Source organism: Eucalyptus grandis, chromosome 3 (genome assembly GCF_016545825.1).
Source record: "Eucalyptus grandis isolate ANBG69807.140 chromosome 3, ASM1654582v1, whole genome shotgun sequence".
Lineage (NCBI taxonomy): Eukaryota > Viridiplantae > Streptophyta > Magnoliopsida > Myrtales > Myrtaceae > Eucalyptus > Eucalyptus grandis.
Window position 1 is genome coordinate 52,060,083 of NC_052614.1, and position 23,617 is coordinate 52,083,699.

Sequence of the window (23,617 nt, forward strand, 5' to 3'; positions counted from 1 at the left end):
GGCTCGCGGCCCTCGCCCCGGATCGGGGCGAGGGCTCACAAGCCCTCGCTGCCGCTTGGTCGAGGTCGCCGGCCCGGCCCGGGCCCAACGACCTCGGCCGACCCTCCCCCCGCCGTCGCCACCCTTCCCGACGGCGGCGGGCGGTGGCGGAGGCGGCTAAGGGCTCGGCCGCCTCCCCCGTTCCCTTTTTTTTTTAATTTTTTTTTAAATTTTTTAAATTATTATTTTAAAATATTTTAACTAAATTTAATTTTAAATATTTTAACTAAATTTAATTTAATTAATTTTTAATTTTTTTTAATTAATTTTTAATTTTTTTTACCACGTTAGCCCAAAACGACGCCGTTTTGGCCACGTCAACGTGCAAAACGACGTTGTTTTGGGCGCGCTTCGCCGGAAAAACGCCACGTTGGTGTTTTGGCCGGACTTTAGCCGGAGTGGCACTCAAGTGATCCGTTTTTCTTCGAATGTGGCACTTAAGTGTACCTTTCGTAAGTTATGGCACTTAAGTGTCCCTTTGGCCAAAGTTATGGCACTTGAAGCGTTCTTTTGCCGAAATAAGTATTACGGTATTAACTCCTTTCTCATGGAGCGTATGTCTACACCTTCAATACCGTACAGATGATAGTTCAGACATACCTAATGTCTAACTTGAGTTCACGTATCTACTCATTCATAAAAAATTTATCAGAACTCACATCTAGCATCATAGACAGATAAAGTAAAATATGTGGATTATTTTACTTTGAACATAGGAAGTATTATATCTTCATCTTAACACTTAGTTAAGACGACAAATATTTTAAGCTTGAGCTCTCGATTATCACCTAGATAATAAGCTTAAAAACAGTCTCGTCTCTATTCATCACACAGTAAATAGAGGCGATTACCCGTGTGAGTGGGCCAATCTTATATCTATCCGACATACTTTCTCAACTTAAAATAATGCACTGAGCATCAAGATGCATAAAGATCAAACAAAGATTCATAGACATTAACAATGAAAAAACACAAGTTCATAAATGTGAACAAATCAGGGAAATTACAATCTAGTACATCAGACTCTACGCAATCCTAGAGATTTTACATGACCACAAAATACATCTCTAGGTATTGGCTTTGTCATAAGATCTGTTACCATTCTATGCGTAGATATGTATTGTAAGTTCACATCCTTTCGGGCAACCATATCTTTGACAAAGTTATACTTTGTATCTATATATTTGGTCTTGCCATGATATTTTGGATCTTTGGTGTACGCTATAGCTGCTTGGCTATCACAGTTAACCAATAATGGATTTGCAGCTTTCTCAATAACACATAAATGATCCAAAAATCTCTTAAGCCAAACTCTTTCTTGTACCGCTGCTGATAATGCCACGAACTCAGCTTCCATCGTGGACAAGGCTATACACGTTTGCTTCTTACTGCTCCATGATATGGCGCTATTGTTCAGTAAGAAAGCAAATCTAGAGGTAGATTTCATTTCATCTAAATCTCCTCCCCAATCAGCATCTGAATAGCCTTCAAATCGCAGATCCTTTCCTTGGTAATTCAACTTGTAATCAACAGTTCCCTTCAGATACCTCAATATTCTCTTGATGGCTTTCCAATGTGCTGGACTTGAATTGGATTGGTATCTACTTACCATTCAAACTGCAAAACATATGTCGGGTCTTGTACACATCATAGCATACATCAAGCTCCCAACAGCACTAGCATAAGGAACATGTTTCATTTGTTCATTCTCTTGTAGAGTTCTTGGACACAATCTATGACTCAATCCTTCACCTTTTGCAATAGGAGTGTCTATGGGTTTACAATCTTGCATACAAAATCGTTCAAGAATTTTATTTATATATGTTTCTTGCGAAAGAGATAACGATCTCTTCGAACGATCTCTTGAAATCTTAACTCCAAGAATATATGCAACCTCACCCATATCTTTCATCTCAAAGTTGGAAGACAACCAACTCTTGACAATATGAACAAACTCCTTATTACTTCCGGCAATTAGTATATCATCAACATATAATGATATGATCACAAATTGATCCTTGGATCTTTTGATATATACACAATGATCCTCATCAATCATTGTAAAATCATATGCCATTACGGCATTATGAAAACGTATATACCATTATCTCGATGACTGCTTAAGGCCATATATCGATCTCATAAGTCGACATACATTTTCTTCTTGACATTTTACTATGAAACCAGCAGGTTGTTCCATATATATTTCTTAATCTAATTCTCCATTGAGGAAAGCAGTCTTTACATCCATCTGATGTAACTCAAGATCCATACCAGCCACTATTGTCAGAATAATGCAAATCGAGGTAAATCTCACTACAGGAGAAAACGTATCTTCATAATCAATTCATTCCTATTGATTATACCCATTTGCAACAAGGTGAGCCTTATGCCTTTCTATCGAGCCATTAGCTTTTCGCTTTATTTTGAGAACCCACTTGTTCCCAATAGCTCTGCGTCCTTTTGGAAGATCAACCAGTTCCCAGACTTGGTTTGATTTCATTGACTCCATTTCCTCTTCCATTGCATGAATCCATTTTTCCTTACTGGGGCAATTCAGAGTCTCATTAATATTTCTTGGCTCATCCTCATCTTGTGGAGCAACCATAAAAGTTTCCCCTTCAATGTCAAAACGTCGACGGGGAATACATTGGCGACTTGTTCGCCGTATGGGAGATTGTACACTTTGCACATCATTCCCCATTATGCTCCTACTTGGATTAGATAATTATGACATCATCTCATCATGTGATTGCAATTGAGAATGAGTTGAATTCAATTCATTACTTCTCATATTACTCCCACTTGGACGAACTCCACTAATATCATTATCTTGATCCAAGGTCTCAAATAAGGAGTAATTTTCCCCTAATTCGCCCTTCTTAGGAAATTCATCATTTAAGAATGTGGCATCTCGTGATTCAAATTCAGTTATACTCCCACTTTCCTGCTCACCTATGAACACATACCATTTCGAGTGTTCCGAGTATCTTATGAAAATATTCTTCTTTTCTCTAGGACCCAATTTCTCAAACTTGTGAGAGAACTCAAGTATATAGGCAGCACAACCCCATGTCTTAAGAAAACTTAAGTTTGGTTTTCTACCTGTCCATAACTCATATGGAGTGGAAGTAACTAATTTGGAAAGCACCCGGTTAAGTATATAGACAGCTGTTAACAACGCATCACTCCAAAAAGTAATAGGTAAGTTAACATGCGCCATCATGGACCTAACCATTTCCAATAGGGTTCTATTTCTTCTCTCCGCAACACCATTTTTGTTGAGGAGTATACGAAATAGACAATTGTCTTTCTATTCCTTTTTCATCACATAATTTTCTGAACTCATCAGATAAATATTCTCGACCTCGAACGGATCTCAATGTTTTTATTTTCTTGTCTAATTGATTTTCTACCAGGTTCATAAACATTTTGAAATAACTTATTGCTTCAGATTTATGAGAAATCAAATAAACATCCGAATCGAGTATAATCATCTATAAAAGTGATGAAATAAACAGCCCAATGCCTTCCTCTTACATTCATTGGACCACAAACATCATAATGGATTAAATGCAGAGGAAATTCAACTCTTTTACATTTTCCAAATGGTTTTCTTGTCGTTTTCCCTTCTAGGCAATGCTTACATATGGGTAAATCGACTTTTTCAATGTTGCCCAACAAGCCCTCTTTGGCTAGTCTATTCATACGTTGTTGGCCAATGTGACCAAGTCTAGCATACCACACATTCACATCATTATCATAAGTATTAGGATACGTGAGAAGGGAATAACAAACATTTGCATTAACATAGTCAATATCTAATACAATGAAACCATTCAAAAAATAACCACAACCATAGTAATTTGTATCCAAAAACAAATCAACACCTCTATTATAGAAGTTCATATTAAAACCTAATTTAACCAACACTAAAACAGACACTAAATTCCGACGAATCTCCGGAGAATACAATACATCATGTAGGAATAAAGTGCGTCCACCATGCATGTTCAGTTGGCAAGTGCAAATTCCTTTCACTTTAGCTCTGGAGTTATTTCTCACATAGATCCACTTAGTTCCAGTTGGTACTCGTCGGAATTCCACGAAAGATCCTCTATCCTTCGCTACATGGTCTGTGGCTCCTGAATCCATAGTCCACAAAGGATTAGACTCAGTTAAGAACACAGAACTCGACACAAAAGCAAAGTTCTGAAAAGTACAAGGGATGTTTACCTTCTTTGGCTCACGACAGTCGCGAGCATAGTGACCCTTTTTGTCATAGTTGTAACACTTTACCCTTGCTAGCCTCTTCATGCGAGGACGTTTTCCTTTTTCATGTTGGTTAAACTTGGATTTCTTTTCTAAAGGACCTGCTTCATTGCCTTTCCCTTTATCAAACCAGTTAGGGCATTTGCGCTTGGAGCTCAAAGCTCCATGTGAGCTAGAACTTGCATGATAGAGTTCAGCATCCGGCTTAGCCGCCAAGAGGCGGTTCTCTTCCAGCTCAAGATGGTGCACTACATCCTAAAAGGTTTTGATATTTTCATTATGGGTCAGGTGCACTTTCATATGCTCCCAACTATGAGGCAAGGAATAAATCACTGCTTGCACTTGCTGCTCATCAGTGAGGACATGGCCAGCATCTTTCAGCTTATTTATCATGTTTGACATCTTTCTAAGATGTTGCTTCATGGTCTGACCATGAGGCTTCTTATATGAGTCAAACCTAATAGTGAGCTGCCTCAGTCTGGTCACCGAAGTATGATCAAATCTTGCTGCCAATGCCTCCCACATTTCTTTGGCATTGTCAAAACGCCTAAACTCTCGCATGACGTCATTTTCCATGCTGCTCAGCAACATGATGCGAGCAAGAGAGTTCTTTCTTTTCCATGCAACAAAAGCTTCCTTATCTCTCTTGTGCTGTGCAGTGTTTCCTTCTTCAGGTTCTACCATGGTCAGGTTAAGAGCTTTAAGCGCCTCTTGCTCTTCCAGCACATATTGGATTTTCATGTGCCATATTTCATAGTTATCACCATTGAGCTTTTCACTTTTGTTCAACTCGGCAACTATGCTCTTCGTGGCTGAAGCCATTGATCTGAACACATCAGACATATATGCACGAATTATTAATGCCTATCATTTATGCATCCCTTTTGCACAGACCCATCTTATTAATGAACAATTTCAAGCAAGGTTTCAGAATCAAAAAGGTCACAAAATTTCCAATCATCCTCCAAAAATCCTAACTTAAAACTATCATTAATATAATTGTTTTATGCAAAATAAATTCTATAAAGCTACAAAAACTTCTATAACTACCCACAGTAACCAACAATAATAGAAAGCAAATAATAATTGACATCCAATAAAACAATAATGCTTTCACATAATACAACTAACATATCAGTTGCTACATCAACAACAATCAGGTAGTAAACATTACATAAGATGTCCACAAAGCACACTTAACAAAGATCAACCAATACATCTAACACCAAGTCAGCACACGAACTGGGAAAGATCCTCTTTTATTTAATTTCTTGATGTTTTCCCTTGTAACAATCCTATAATAATCATCTATAAAATCTATCACAATTTTCCTATATGAGGCAGCTCTGTTGACATCCCATATGCGATTTAACACTCCTTGCCATTCTGGTGGAAGGGTGTTCATGAAAAATCGCACTATCTCTAACTGTGGCATAGGGCGACCATTCCATATGACCTTTTGAATTTTCCCATTGACTTCAAGGACGTGATCAATTAAGTCACCACTCTCCCATCGATGATCCGTCAGCTCAGCTATCAACTTAGAAAGCCTTTCCTTTTGTTCATCGGTAATTGCGCAAATAGGTGTGCGCAACCTTAGGGGAGGCATTGTTCCTACAACAAATGTAGAACAAATAAGGGATCACATATAATCCACATAGACTTAATTGAAAAAGAAACACATTCTTTTCATTTTCCCTTCTTTTTTTTTTTGGTCAACAGTCAACGGTCATCGGTGGTCGGACCAACCGGTTGGGCCGGTCGGAGCCGGGTCGGACAAACCGACCGGCACGTGCCGCGCGCGTGCGCGGGCTGACGTCACGCAGATGTCAGCCGGCACGTGCGCGGCATGCGCCAGGCTTCCATGTGGGTCGGGTCGGGTTGCCGGCCGGTGACCGGCCATCCAACGGTCGTCAGCGATGACGTCACCGATGACGTCATCCCGGCGGTTACCGTGACGTCGCGGTGACGTCAGCACGCATCGGTTTGCCAGCCGGCGGCACGCACGTGCCAGTTCGCCGACCGGCGCGTGTGTCGCATGCGCTGGCCGATGCCAGCGCTTCGGGCGCGTCGCACCCACGCGTATTGGCTTCTGGCCACGCGTGTGGGCGCGTCCGGCGTCTCTCGGCGGCGCACGACATGTCGACGGACTCGTCTCAACGAGCCCTTTCACCCTATGATTTCAGAAATCGATTTCGACTTACAGAAACTCGAAAAAATGGACGAACAGTGCTCGGGTGTCGGGATTTTGCGCCCCGATCCGTGTCGGCCGATTATATTCGCGAAAATTCAATCAAAAAACATGAAAGGGGTCGGGAAAACATGAACTCGGGCTTTGATACCAATGTTGGGGTTAACGGATCCCCAAAAACCGGATTCGACACTAAATCGAACCCCTAAAACGAATAAGGAAGACAAGCCCGAGAAAATCATGTATCACCGATCCTAAAGCACACCACGGATTCGAGTGTATCTTGTTAGCCACAGATTAAATACCGACGCCAACGTGAGGAAGAGAATTTGGCCCTATTCGATCCGATGACGCTAAATCGTGGTTGAATGGAAGAAAAACGTTGCCAGAGCCTTACTATTTTCCTTTTTGGGAGAGAGAGAGAGAGGGGGGGCAGAGGGAGACGTACGTACGTTCTGATTTCCAAAATGTGCGTTCTCCCTCTCTCGCATCCCTTTTATACGTCCCTCCATCCACGAGCCCTATTCTTGTGGGCCGGGCTTTTAGGCCCAACATGGGCGGACGGGCCTTAAGCCCATCATTAATAAAACCATCACCCACGTCTATGAAAATTTGTAATTCAGTTGATATAAGATGCTGAAATGCATTTCCATGTCATTTTTAATAAAAAGCAAGGTTTTGTCAATAAATCGAATTGACGTCTATGAGTCAAAAGTACATGTGACACTTTGCACATATAATGCGGAGTCATGATACAATATATGGTGTGTTCATAAGAAAAGTCACGTGGTCAAATATCATTTCTACACCATTCAATTTGAAACGTATAATCTATAAACTTTGATGAAATTTTCGTTAGTAAACTTACTTTATTGATCGAATTCGATATTTTTGTCGCAAAGGAATGAAAGGTATGGCATATAGTCTTCCTCTTTCTTACCCAACCCTCATCAGCAGTGTAAAGTGGTAGCTTTTGCTACTGCGTGTCAATTTATTACGATAAAAAATTTTATGTCCCTAAAATGGTAGACATAAAATGATTAACTTAATCGGGTAAGTGACGAAAGATCGATAAATTACGGGTCTCCATTTACAAATCAAAATTTCCCCGGGCCATAATAGAAGGTAATCTGAAAGTGCTCTTGGGATAGCGGAAATTGGAAAGTACCCAAAACAGAAATCTAGGAAAATATTCAAACTAAGCTGAATTTCATATGTCATACCAGTGACTAAAATGGGAGTACATCGATACGAAGTTGTCTTATGGGGCAGGAAGTGGTCGTGCCATGTGTCATCTTTCTAGTAGCCTCGTCTAAGTATGCCCTAGGAATGTGGAGCGATCGCCTGTTAATAACGTGCAGAAATACGGTGCTACATGCTACCTTGCAAATAAGTCGCCAGAAGTAGCATGATCCAGCTACGTCGGTCGACCAAATTCAAGTTTGGTCACCAGAAGCATGTCGTATGGTGACTTTCCGGCAACTTATGGAGATATTTTACCTATGCGGATGAATTTGTCTCTTTTCCTGTTGGTGTATTGACTGATGGAACTTTGGTTGCTCCAAGTTCATTAGGGAAGTTGGCAGATCTGCTATGGAATAGCTGGTCGGCCTTTCTTAATACAACCAATCTCATCAGTAGAGGCTCAGGAGGAATCGACGGCCAAGGTTCACTTTGATGTAGTGGAGCAAGGTTACCTTACTCTGTTTTTTGTAAAAATATAAATCACTAAGCAAAACCATTATTTCACTTAAATCATGCACTTATAAAGCTTTTGATCTCATGCATTTGTGAAATTGTTGTTCCTTGAGGAACTAATTGTATTTAATTTTGCAAGCTTCGTCAGGTTGCTATTGACCGGTGGTAGCAAACTCTTTGACTAACGATTTACTCATTCTATAGTCTCATGATAGCCAAATTCATTTTGTTTTCACTGAGTAAATCTAACGTTGTATCGAATGCGCGTCATCGACAGTCCAAAGGGTCACATTGCAACTGACTTTTGTAGTGGCGCAACTCTCTCCAACCTCAATAGAATTGCACCTCAGTCCAGCCCTAGTACTAGAATCAGAGTGAAGAAGGGACCCAAATGATTTACCCATGAGATGGACATCACCGAGCAAAGGAATACCGAAGCTACACATCGACGGATCTTTCCACAAAAGGATCATCTGAAGGATCCGTAGCTTGTGTTTGCCGCAACTTTGAGGGAGATTAATTGATTGGTTCGGGCGGACTGTGAAGGCTTTTCAGCGCTTCAAGTCGAAACCATTGCATGTCTTTCGAACTCTCAATTACTTCTCAACAAAACCTGAATTGAACCTTACTCGTACGTAAGACAATCTAAGTCAAGTAGATTCTCTCACGGGCAACTCTCTCTACTCCTGTGAAGTCCCTATTGTCATCACGGACTGCAAGACACTTTTGGTCCTATATCCACATCTAAAGCTAGCCCGTTGCCCTAGGCAAAGAAATAAGCTTGCGGATTGGGTTGTTGATGCTGAGAAAACTAGCCATCATCAGTTTTTTTTTTTTTTTTGGTCGAAGAGGCAAATATATATAATTAAGGAAGAGTTACACCGTTTGCAAGAAAATCCGTACATATTATATCCAAAAGCGGAGGGGGGATAGAAGAGGGCCAATTTGGAGGGAGACTTCTTGACTGATGGGCCTTGGCGGCCCAGTTGGCTGCCTCGTTCGCATCTCTGCTGCAATGGACAATACGTAGGTTTGTGAACCCTTGCAGGAGCGCCGCTACCTCAGCAAGCAAAGAGCGAAGCTCCCATGGCGGAGGGCAAGATTTGTTGACCACATCCACCAGCGTCTGGCAGTCCGATTCCACGGTAAGATCACGGTTTGTGTGTCCTTTCTGCATCAGATCTCGTAGAGTGAGGGTTAAAGCTTGGGTTTCTGTCTGCAGAGCCGAAGATGCAGCGACATGGCTTGAGAATCCATCTACGATTCGACCAGCGTGATCTCGAGTGATTGAAGCCACCGATCCTTCAGGAGATGCTGGGATAAAAGCTCCATCAATGTTAACCTTCCAGGTGCCAGGAATCGGAGGATGCCAAACACGATCAGATGGAAGGGATTGAAGTCGAGATGCCGGGCTCGCTGCACAAAGACGACGATCTGTCAGAGCATTAGCTAGAGCCGTTCGCACCACCTGTGTTGGATCAGGATGAACTCTGCAAAAGACAAAGCTGTTTCTGGCCTTCCAGATCTGCCACAGAGTATGCACAATAATTTCCAGATCGGGTAAGATACTACTATTCATTAAGATGTCTGTTACCCAAGCATCCATACGTTGAGTGTTATAAGCTGCCGGATTGATGTTTAGCTGCGGATGCGACCAAACTTTCTCTGTCCATGGACATAATAAGAAGATGTGTTCTGTAGATTCTGGGGTATGTGTGGTACATAACTTGCACAGGGAGTCCGAAATAACATGTCTACGGTAGAGATTCTCACACGTTGAAAGAGCATTGTGGCATAGAGACCACATAAAGACACGGAGTTTTGGAGATGTGTTGATCTGCCAGATATTGCGCCAAAGGGTTGTAGGGGCTTGGTAGGAAGATGATGCGTTGTTGCGATCATTCATGTTTGCTTTTGCTCTAAGGTAGTTGTAACAACTCTTGACTGTATATTCGCCATCTTGAGTGCCTTTCCATATGATTTTATTAGTTAAGCATTGGGGTCGAAGCTGAATAGTTAGGATCTCAGTCACTATTTGGGCATCAAAAGATTGACGCAGTAAGGGTTCATTCCAAATATACCGACCTGGTAGGATAAAACCAGCAACTTGCTTTGGTTCACCTTGGGGTGCAGGGCCACCAATGGTACCTCTTGATAGCCACCTATCTTCACGGATTGAAATATCTTGCCCATTACCAACAGACCACTGAATATTATCCAGAATTGAGTCTCTGCCAAGCAGTAGACTCTGCCAGCCCCATGAAGGTCTAACGCCTATATTAGCATGCAAGAAGTCCGAGGAATGATAGTAAAGACCTTTAAACAATTTAGTCCATAGGGAAGTGGGATTATTAATTAGACGCCATGCCTGTTTGCCTAGTAAGGCTTTGTTAAAAATGGTGAGGTCACGAAAGCCCATCCCTCCAATATCCTTTCTTGTAGTTAGAAAATCCCATTGTTTCCAATAGATACCATTCTTAGTACTGCTATTCTGCCACCAAAATCTGGCAATTTTCTGTTGAATAGACTTGCATAAAGAAACAAGGATCTTGAAAATAGACATCACATATTGAGGGATAGCTTGAATAACGGTTTTGATTAAAAGTTCCTTACCTCCTTTTGAGATGAACTGCTCCTTCCAGCCTTCTAGTTTAGAATGCACACGAGCTAAAATCCAGGCAAACATATCCCTTTTTGATCTTCCCCAATCTGATGGTATACCAAGGTATCTACTACATTTAGTTAGGATAGGAACCCGGAGTTCTTGGGCCAAATTCTCTTGTAGTTGGATAGGACACGCCTTGCTGAAAAGGATACCAGATTTGTTCCGGTTCACGCTCCGCAGCTGCTAAAAGATGATTTAGCAAATTCGCTAGATTCGACATTCCCGAAGTTTGCCATCCAGGAAGAAAACAGCATCATCAACAAATAATAAGTGAGATAGGGTTGGACACCACCTATTCAATGTGATAAAGACCCACAAAACCGGTGTTTTTTAATCCTTCTCCCTCTTGGGGAGCTTATTTACTATGAAATTCCTTTATCATGTAACAGGGCCCCTACTTAATAAAATGAAAAGTAGTGTTTTAATTAAAATAATAATAATAATCCAGCCTCATACAGATGGGATTGGCATATCTTTGTCAAACCACATCACAATCCATGATCTTGACATAGGAATAGGCACTCAATTGGCTAATCGATTCGACCAAAAAAAAAAAAAAATTGGCTAATTGCGAAACTTTCGCATCATCATTCTCATCGGCTTTACCCAATTTTATTCTTTGCTCTTATCGTCTTTGTGTATTCACGATTGGTCACGCTTTTCCTGGTGCTACGAGGATGATTGCATTGCCATAAATGGTAACACCTACTCTATCAATATTACTAGTGTTTCATGTTGTGTCGGCCATGGTATAAGGAAAGCTTACAATCGTTGCTGCATCACTTATTCATCGCCGATTTTACTATCAAAACCTGGAGAACATGGAGCCCATGAAACAGTTCAAGATGTACATGTGCACGATATAGTGTTGGAAGCTTAGGGGAACATGAAGGCCATGAAACAGTTCAAGATGTACATGTGCGGAATTGTGCTTTTACTAGAACAACGAATGGAGCAAGGATCAAGACTGGCAGGTAAAGGGTTCATCACGATATGATACTGATTTCTTAACATTCATTTGGAAAAAGGGTTTTACTTCTCATCCTTTTCCGCCGATTTCTCTCCCCTTCTCCGTAGGGGGGTTCCGGCTACGTCAAGAACATTTTCGAGCATACCATGCTCGTGCAAGCCGCAAACCCCATCATCATAGACCAGTTTTTCAGCAATTCAAAAATCAAAATGTTTACCATGCAAAATCTTCTATAAATCAATATGAAGATAACAAATTAAGCATAATATTAACGAGTTAATCATTTGGAAATCGTGCTGAATCTTCTACAATCAGTACGAAAATAAGAAATCGAGCAGAGTATCAATGAGTTGATCATTTGGAAATATTTTCTAATTTATCTTTTGTTCAATTTCCTTATAGATAAAATTGTTATCTTTTACTTTTAACTTTACCTGATAATATATTTGTTATATCTCTATGGTACATCCATGATGGAGTGTGACTAAGACGCATTAATTTATGTCAATGTGACATAATGGAGAGACACCTTTTGAAATGGTGTGAGGGAAGCTATATAAATAACTTATGGAGATAGCCGTCATACTAGTTGATAGAAAGAACGTTCTAAAAATACATTTCTCTCTTCCTTTCTTCTCTCCATCAAAGAACAAAAGGCAATTCTATTATTGCTTTGAGAAGACAATCGCTATTAATACTGTGGAATGTGAATACTTTCCTCGTGATTGTATTCAGACCATCATGAAGTCGTATCATCCGTCGTTCGCTCGTGATTCACCGTACATTTTTGGGTAATTTTTTTTATTGCGAATCAAAGAGGTATGTTGTTTTTTCCGCTAATTTTTCTCCCAACATTAGTATCAGATCGTGTGTTATGATCTCTACCTTATTTTTATGTCAAAATTTTTTGCTTAATGTTTGATATGGGGATTAAGAGGGTGAACTTCATATCATTTGGATATTCATGGCTCAGAAATTATAACTTGAATCGTCAAAAAATGAACTAAAGCAAAGAACGAGTTTGAAAGTCGCCAACAACCATTTGGTTTTGGCCTTTCCTGAAATAGTCTTTTAGGCCAAAATAAAATTTTGAATATATGGGATGAAAATACTTGTCGAAATGATCAAAACAACGAGTGGCATGCCGCTGGGCAATGCTGGATATGCCTACACGTGTGGCTAGAAACTACGACGCGTGAGCACCACACGCACATCAATGAACCAACGCATGCTAACATCAATGATAACGTCAACCAGCGATCAAAAACCGTCCCACTAACGTCATTGATGACATCACCCCACTGGTTGTACGCCGGTCGGCGGCCCAACCTAACGATCTAACCCAGTTGACTTGGTGGACCAATCGGACTGGTCATTGATTGGATCAGTCAAATCAGCTAGTAGCATTATTAGCTCGCTGGCATGTGCACCACATGCGTTGCGCATTCAAGCAACATGTGTGGGTGTGTGGGGGGTTCCAAACACATAATCGGTAGCGTTTGGTTCATACGAATATGCTCTACAATGTGATATATTTATTTTATATGTTTAAGGCTTTTAAAGATATAAAAATGCATATAAAACCCTAAATATGCATTTTTTTGGGTTATAAATATATTGTTTATTCCTTCTAACCTGTATATTCTTATGATTTTGCAAATACAGAAGTTAGCCTACATGTAAATGGTCATATATATGTTGTGTAAAGCTCATTTAAGTAGCACTGACACTAACACGTGACATGGAACACGACACGCTAACACATCGTTTCTTAAAAATGAGAGAATTCCGACACGTTAAAACGTGTTGTATATTAAATATATATTTTTATATATACATAATAAATTATTATTTTTATGATTATTTCAATCAAATTAATTTAAATCAAATTCATAAATAATTAATTAATTAAAAAAAGCCTAAAATGAATACACACTAAAAACATCAATTCGCAATTTATTAATATCATTCATTGTTTCAATTTAACAAATTCAATTTTGTTTCAATAATTCATAAAACTTGGAGAAAAAACAAGCGATCCATATTCTGGATTCACATGTTAGATATGTTGAAAGAGGAGAAAAAAACTTAAGGGGTAAATTGTGTATCATGGGAAATGAGAGTCAGAAGAGAAGAAAATACTAGGTTTTCTTCTTTTTTTCATTTATTATTTATATTGTTGTGTTTTATTTTCACACACACACACACACACACACACACACACACACACACACACACACACACACATTTACACACATATATATATATATATATATATATATATATATATATATATCTTGACCTCTCATTTATTGAATTTTTAAAATTGACTTTGATATTAGAATCACGTGTCAGAAACTCGTATGTCAGAATTTCAACTTGAATGTTGGAGTGTTGAGAAAGTATGTATTGACTGAGTGTCAAAGAGTGTCCAAGAGTGTTGAAACACATGTCGAAATATCCAACATGACACGAATGCTCTTGAAGAGTGGTGGTGCTTCATAGGAGCTCATTTCAATAGTAACATGTATATGATTTATCTGGTAATTTCTTGATTCTGAGCAAATTGGAATAAAGGCTGAAGATCTTTAATTATTTCATTATGTTATGAATTTCACTTTTGATTATAGCTGTTGCATGATTGCTTTATACGCTGGTTCACATCATGTTATGCATTTTGATATTAAATGAAAAATGTTGAAAGTACATGAGATCATGTAATCATTTCTTCTAATGGAATTTCATAGGTTAATAAAATTCAAAGGAGTTATCATCTAAAACTTAATGTTTTTTTTTATGACCCAGGGAACCCGCGCACTGTATCAACACGGACAGCCCGACAGGCCCGGGGTAACAGGGGGTAAACCCTAGGGTGACGCTAGCGGAAGACCCACCACCCCGACGTCACACTTAAGATCCCATGCGGCCTGCGAGATTCGAACTCATCTCCTCTTGCAAAGGATCATGGGAGCACTTATCCAACTGGGCTACCACAAGCGGTGGTTAAAAACTTAAAATTTGTGCAAATTAAACTAGTAAAACAATCATAAGCAGAAGCTGATTGGGACCATAGTGAACTTTTGTTTCGATGTCTTTTATTGAATTATCATTAATTTAGTTTATCTTTGCTACAAATTAAATATGTGTGTTAATGTGGAAAATGTTCTTGTATTGATTCTACGTTTATTATATTAATATGGTTAGAGTAAATGATTATGGCTTCAATGTCTAAAACATTTGTGGCTAACCTCAATAAATGTGAGAAGTTAAATTGTAACAATTATAATATTTGGTATCAAAAAATTTAGTACATTCTTGAGGAATAAGAAGTTTTGGAAACCCATAGCCACATCATGGATGAACCTGAGCTTCGAACTTCAACTCAGCACAAAAGATGTCAAAAAACTTATCAATTTTGAAAAAAGAAAAATAGCATTATTCGCATCACATTACTAGTTATATGTATGATGATCTCATGTGTAAGGTTGAAGGTTATGATAAACCTCAAGCAATATGTATTACATTAAAAGATAAGTTTGGGGGTACGTTTACCACCAAGTTGAGGAGACTCACCATCAAGTTTGACACATATCGAAATGCCCAAATCTGATGATAAAGTAGCATCTAAGAGAGATGTCAAATATGATTCATGAGCTGAATTCGGCAGGTCACACCATTACTGATGAACAATAGGTTCATGATGTTATAAGGTTTCTTCTTGATAGTTGGGAATGTATGAACATTAAAAGGACACATAATAAGAATATTGTCACTTTTGACGATATAATGCATCATTTGGAATTAGAGGATGAGCGCCTAGAGGCTACAAGATCCTCTACCAATACTTATGTTATTGAATCGGGCTCACACAAAATTTCAGATTTTAAGTGCAAAAGGAATCATGAATTCAATAACAACAAAAAAGAAGACTGACCAGGCACCCAAGAAAGCTAAAACCCTTCGACGCAAGAGGCGTGGTGGGAAAGTGGCCAAGGCCAAGATGAAGCACTACAAGTGTCGCTAGCTAGGCCACTTCGTTCGTGAATACATTAAATCAAAAGAAATACCCATTATTCTATTACTTTAAATTATATTTTTGTTTTAATACTGTTGTTGAATTTCATCCTATATAGACTATAGACTCGGGAGCAACAGACCATATAGCTAGAGATCAATAAGCATTTGCAAAGTATCGTTAGATACAACTTAAAAGAAGATGGATATATGTTATGAATAATTCAAGAGTTGAAGTGAAGGGTATTGGCACATGTAAATTAATTTTACGTAGTGGCCGAAACATGTTCTTACATAATGTCCTCTACGCTCTAGATATTCGATGGAACTTAATCTCTATAGTTGTTCTTCTTAACTTATGTTATATGTTGGATTTCCATGTTCATTGTGTTGACATTTTATTTTAAACCGTTTATTACAGTTCTGATTATGTATTGAATGATTTTATGGTGTTAGATATTGATTATGATGTATACAATATTAATATTGATGGGTTTTTTTTTTCCTTAATTGTATCTTCTAGAAATGTGGAGATTGATACAAGCATTTGACATGCTAGACTAGATTACATTGGGCTACAAAGAATGTAAGAATTAGTTAGATAATGCATTTTAGGGTCACTTGCTAATGTTGATCTATCCGTATGTGGAATATAGTCTAATAGGAAAAGCAACTAGTAAACCATTCGATAAAGGAACTAAAGTTGAACTTCTACATTCTAGAATTTGTGGTGCATTGAATGTGATGACAAGACATTAAATCTCATATTTTATCACTTTTATAAATGACTTCACGCATTTCGGTTATCTATTTTCAATCTCTCATAAGTCAAAAGTATTGACTGTTTTAAACGAAATATAGCATTGGTAAAAAATTGATTGAACAAAATAATAAGGGTATTGAGAATCAATCGCGAACTGAGTATTTATCTGAGCAATTCAAGATTCTTTGTGATGAAAAGAGAATTGTAAAACAATTCATTATTCCCCATACTTCGCAACAAAATGGGGTTGCTGAAAAAATGAATAAAACCCGAATGAAAATTGTTAAGTCTATGATAGCGCAATCAAATCAATCTATCTCATGTTGGGGAGATGTTTTAATGGCTACTGTCTATATACTTAACCGTATACTTTCTAAGTTGATCACTTCCACCCCTTATAAATTGTGGATTGGTAAAAAAATTAGACTTAAATATCTACAACATTGGGTGTGTGCAACTTATGTTTATGATTATTCCCATAAATATGACAAACTAGGCCCTAGAGAGAAGAAATGTTTCTTCATAAGATATTCTGAACACTCAAAGAATATGTATTCATAAGTGAACAAGCTGATGATAATGTAATTGAAATAGAGTCACAAGATGTCACGTTCTTAAAGAAATATTTTTCTAATAAAGGCAAGATTGACAAAAACTTCTAATTATATGAAATGGAAAATCCTGATAACACATCTACTAATATTGTCAAGGAAAATGAAGATTTATCTCAACATACAATACCTAGTAGGAGTGTCGCATCACTTGGCAAACAGAATTTAGAAGAAGTTTAGTTACGCAAAAGTAATTGAAGTATTTCCTGTCGTCATGTTGAGAATAAAGGAGAAGCATTTATGATTACTTTGCAAGACAATACCAAGCCTAAGAATATCTAAGAGTCTCTCTTCTTTTGATAATAAAGAATAGAAAAAAGTTTTGAAATATGAAATGGGGTCAATGAGAGCAAACCGCATTTAGGATTTGGTTGATGTGCTACATAATCACAAGGCTATTGGAAACAAATGGGTTTTCAAGATTTAGCAAATGGTGAATTGATCAATTGAAAAGTATAAGGCTTGTCTTGTGGCAAAAGACTATACTCAATAAGAGAATATAAACTATGAGAAAACATTTTCATTAGTTGTAAGGTTTAGCTCTACACGTCTTATCTTAATCATCATCACACATTTGGATCTAGAATTACTTCAAATGGATGCAAAGACAACATCTCTTAATGAGGAACTAAATGAGAAAATCTATATAGAACAACCAATAGGTTTCATAGATAAATGTTATGAGTATAAAGTTTGCAAATTTCATCGTTCAATATATGGTATCAAGCAATCATTTATACAGTGGTATTTTTATTTTCATTGAGTCATAATGTCTTTTGAATTCATGATAATCAAAGAAAATCATTGTATATATGTCAAACAGTAAAATAAATTTGTAATTTTATCACTTTAAGTGGATAATATATTATTGGTTGTGAATGACAAGGGTTTGGTTATCACTATAAAAAAATGTTTATTATCTAATTTTAAAATGAAAGACATGAGATAAGCTACTTATATATTAGGAGTTAAGATCGAAAGATATTAATTAAGAAAATTCCTTACTCTGTCAAAAGAGTCTTATATAATGAAGATTATTGAGCATTGCAATATATCGTATTGTAATCCCATTAATACCTCTTTCATGCAAGTTGAAAGCCTGAGTATTAAGATATGTCTTACGACTCTAGAAGAAAAAAGAAGTACAAATTGTTTCTTATGCTAGTGTAGTCAGAAGTCGATGTATGCTTTAATGTGTACTCGACCCGATATATGTCATACATTGATCAAGCACACTGGAAAGTAGTGAAGAGGATCATAAGATATGTGAAAGGCACTGTGGACTGTTAACTTCGTTATCAAGAATATGATTTATGATTATTAGATTACTTAGATGCTAATTGAGGAGGAGACCTAGATAAGCGTGAATTAACTTTTGAATATGCATTCTTACTCAATAAATGTACAATTTCTTAGAATAATAATAAAAAAAACAGATATGCATGACCTTATCTACGATGGAGGCAAAATTTATTACATGCTTTGTCGAAGTACAAGAAGCAGTGTGGTTAAAACGTTTCTTGAAAAACTTAGCCAGTGTTACTGAAGTTCTAGGATCAGTGACAATTTATTATGATAGTCAGGCAACCATTATTTATATGAAAAATCCTAAGTATTATGGTATGATGAAACACATTGACATAAAAGACAACTTCGTTAGAGATATAATAGTATATAAATAAGTGATTCTACAATACATTTTAACAAATAGAATGGCTGCTGATTCGTTTACAAAAGTTGTTCCTAAAGACGTATTCTTGACCCACAGGATGTCTATAGAGTTACGTAAAATGTGATAGATAATATTGTTGAGAATAATTGATTTATGTATATGTGAGCATATGTATTGTACTTATTTGTCATTGTGACTTGATGTTTCATTAATAAATACAAATGCATTATGAGACCGTCACAAACACATATATATTATTAAAAAGTATGTCAGCAAGCAATGATTGTCTTACTCACATGAGCAATCACCTCAAGTGTTATAGTTAGCACATTGAAATGAGACTTTGTATATTATAAATACTGAAAGAGCAAGTTTAGTACATAAAATTTTTTCTCGCCTTGATTGGAGCTAAGATGAGATCTGTGATTTGTATGCAATAAGACCGAACATGATAGTCTCACAATCATGTATGCTTAAAAGATGTCAAATGCGAGTATTTAATTGGGCACTATAGAAAGCGAACTGATATAGTACTCAAGTTAAATATAAGTATGTGAGAAACACATAATTATTTTTAGGCTAATATTCATATAATGTATGTGTTTAATAAATGACACATGCTCTTATAGAAAGAGAAATCCATAATAGTATGTAATTCATACTATATGTACATTGTACGATCAATAAGGGAAAGTGAGTGAAATATTCATATTTACTCATTGTGTGAGCCATTGAGGCAATTTATAATTTATCTCATTTTGTGCTCTATGATACTTTTGACTATGTTCTTGAAGTGAAAAAAATAATGTTATTACTTTAGTATGTTATTGACGGTCATAAATAGATATGACTTTATGGGACATGTTTAGGAAAGCAGTTACTCTAAAATGAAGAGAGATATGAGGGCAAGGAAAGACTATTGTTATTTTACATATATCACATGTATTTATTAGTTGATCAATTATATCACCTTATGTGATTTTGGATATAATTGTAAATACATTGTGTTATGAGAATAGTTAAGTATGACCTTTAAGGGATACATATATTTAGATTGATGCAACAAAATATGTATAGGGTATTGTGAGACATCAATTGTTTGTTTCTTTTTGGGTTATAGTCATTATGTCATCCCTAACAAGTACATAATTTGAGCTTCCAAGTGCAGATATACTCATTGGTCACACGGCTTTCTTGCTAGTATGAATTGTTTCTAAAGTAGATGAAAGTTGAATGCTTTATATTCTTGATAGAGATGCAATTAAGATGCACTGATTCGTATTGATATGACATAATGGAGAGACACATTTTGAAAGGGCGTGAACAAAGTTATATAAATAACTTCTAGAATTAACCATCATAATAGTTAGTATAAAGAACATTATGAAAAAACTGTTATCTCTTCTTCTCCTTTCTCCATCAAAGAACAAAAGGCAATTCCATTACTATTTTAAGAAAACAATCGGCATTAACGTTATGGAATGTGAATACTTTCCTCGTGATTGTATTCGGACCATCGTAAAGGTGTATTGTCCGTCGTTCGCTCATGATATAACGTACATTTAGGGGTAATTTGTTTATTGTGCATTGAATGGGTAAGTTGTTTCTTCTGCCGACTTTTCTTTCAACAATATTGTATAACATATCAATGAAATGTAATGCTTCATAGACTCAATTTTTGAGTTTCATCATAAAGACACGCACCTTGATCATCCATAGTCTATTTAGTGTCAACAACTCCTCACTCATGTATATGACCAACGCAAGTTGATGCAATCTCGAACTCGAATCTAGTAGTGAACAATATGACCTACGGTGGGTTTCAAGGGACTTTAGCTACAACACGGGCAATTAGATTTTACTATGTATCATGCAGTAACATTTAGCTTAACCACATCTCCATGACATCATGTTCTGGAAAACCACTTGCCAGTTTTCGTAAGAATGCCCATAGATCAGCTGCCTTCATTGTACCTCTAGTACCATGCTTACAATGATGTTAAGCTAAGAGAGGCTTGATTTATTGTTGTACTTTTGTTGTCTCTTAGTGCGATTTGCCTATTTTCTCTTGATCTAACTTTTTACTTGTATACAAACGCCTATTGAGAAAATAAAGCTTGAAAATATATGAATATTTTCTATTTGATGCTTCATAATAAAAAGATCCTATGGTTTATAATAAAGAAAAAGAGCGGAGGGTCAAGGATAAAGACCTAAAAAATGAATGACTTAGATTAAGAGGAATAATAAAAAAATTAAAAATTATTAGATATAGAAAATGTAGTCTTTATGATATATATATAAAATGACATAAAATAGTCTATAAACTTTGATCCGATGTGCAATGCCATCATTAAATTTATTATTTGTTCAATGTAGTCATTAAGCTATTCCTAAATTCCATTCTAGTCTCTGAATTTTTAATTTGTTCAATCTAATCCCTGAACTTTCCATAGCAGAGTCAAAAAGTTTCATAATTACACTATTGCTTAGGTTTTAGAATGTGTTTTCAATTCAATACATATCCTAAATCAACAATATATATATATAACTAATTTTTTATTACTTTTTATCCTTCTTTATAAATATTATGATGTTTCATTTAAGTACATTTTAGCTTATAAATATTATGATGAACTATAACAGTAAAATCATAATCTTATTTAGAGTTGTATCAAGTTAATATTTCAGCTATTTTAATTTCCGTTGATTAAAAAAATACGAAACATAAAAACTTGAAAATTTTATCTACCTAAAAATTATGGACAAGATTTAGATTAGTATAAGTACAAGAAATCTATAGATAAATGCATATAGTTATGTTCTTATGTAAACACTTATTTTCAAAATAAAAAGTACTATGGATCCAATATAGCTCTAAATGAGATTATATTTTTACTACTATCAAGATCATAAGTTAAAATATACTAAAATTAAACTACAATAATATTTATGAAAACCAAAAAGGTAACGAGTTAATTTAAAAAAAAAACAAAACATATTTTTTTGTTGATTTAGGAATTAGACTAAAATGAAATGGTATTCTAAAATATGGGTTATAGTGCAATTATGAAAACTTGTGATAGTATTGAGTAACTAATTTGACTTTGTGTGAAAAAGATAAGGGAGTAAATTGAATATTCATGAATAGTTCAATGACTAAATTGAATGAATTATAAGTTAAAGAATGATATTGCACATTGCACTAAAGTTTAAATCTATGTATTTTCCTGTATATGTATAGAGAGTTAATTATAAAATTAATCACCATTTTCTAAAATTTAACGGCTCACAGCTTAGTAGAAAGTTTACAGAAGAATAAGTTAATTCATAAATCTTTAGATTTGATTACAATATGACACTTACATAAGAAAAATCTGGTCAAAATTAAATTGGAGGAATATATTTTTTGACCAAAACGTATATTAACATATTTATATCAGGTTTTTGGAAAAATTTGGGTTCATCAATATGCTTTTCCTCATTATTACAAAATTTTGAAAAGATTGTCTAGTTGATTCATCAGCCTGACTCATAGGTTAAAGTCAATTAACTACAGTAAATAGAGCTTTCTTTTGCACATCCCTTATTCTCAGGGCATGAATAATAATCATTTTATTTTTATTTGAGAATTTTTTTAACTTGTTTTTAGAATAGAAATCCGTTTAGCAATGTTCTAGAACAAATTTTTAGTCTAAAATGGGTTTGGAATAGAAATGAGAAATAATTTTTTTTTACTTTTCCATTTCTAGGATATAGATGAAAAATAAAAACTGCTTGTATCACTTATGCTCGCCACTACCCGATGGTTCACCCACCACTAGCTACCGTCCCTCTCCATTGTAGTCCGCCATCGACCGCTACGCGTCGCTAGTCACCACCAGTCACTGCTACGGAGGGAGAAATTTTACTTCTAGGAATATAAATTTTATATCGTTATCAAACACATATTTTTATTTAGAAACTCATCTAAGGATAAAAATAGAAAAATCTAGTTATGTTCTAGAAATTAATTTTTGACTAAAATGTTATCATTCGGGTCCTTAAGCTCTTGGTTGGCAGTCTCACACAAATGAGTTCTCATCACTCCTTAATCATTCAAAGAAACTGCACATACAATTCACGCTTGCATCGTGCACTATTGTACCAATTCATGAGATGAATGTAAAAATTAGAGTTTGCCTTCGAGCTTTCATATGCAATTAGGGTTTGCATTTGAATTTTCATTGCAGGGGGGACTACATGAAGATACACATAATATGGAAATGAACTTCTCTTGCCTGATTAAACGCATGAAAAAGGAAAAAAGAAATGAACTTCTCGTGTTTAATTGAAAAATGCGTGGAAAAAGAAAGGGTATAAAACGAAAAGGTAATGCGTCTGCCGGGAGTCGAACCCGGGTCTATTGCTTGGAAGGCAATTATCCTAACCGTTGGACTACAAACGCGGCTTGTTGAGACTACCATCCAGAAATTTAAATTTAATATAAATCAAAGCAAAAGTTAGTTGCACTTGCCACGTGCAGGGAATATGCTTGCAGAGATACCTGACCTTTGAACTTTTCCTATCGTCCTTGATGAACGGCCAGCAAAATTAGGTTGCATCATTTAAGATTGAGCTGTAACCTTTCTCAAGATTACAGCTCAGATCTACAATTAAAATCCAAATCTAGTATCGCCAAATTCAAATTCTCTCCCTTTTTGGGCTTGCCCAATTTAAAAA

At 36.4% G+C, this 23,617-nt stretch overlaps 1 non-coding gene across 1 annotated transcript; it reads right to left on the reverse strand.

The window, feature by feature from the left end:
* Positions 1-23,270: 23,270 nt before the first annotated feature.
* TRNAG-UCC lies at positions 23,271-23,342 on the reverse strand. The gene has a single exon. It is a non-coding gene; the product is annotated as a tRNA-Gly (tRNA).
* Between the last annotated feature and the right edge of the window lie 275 nt (positions 23,343-23,617).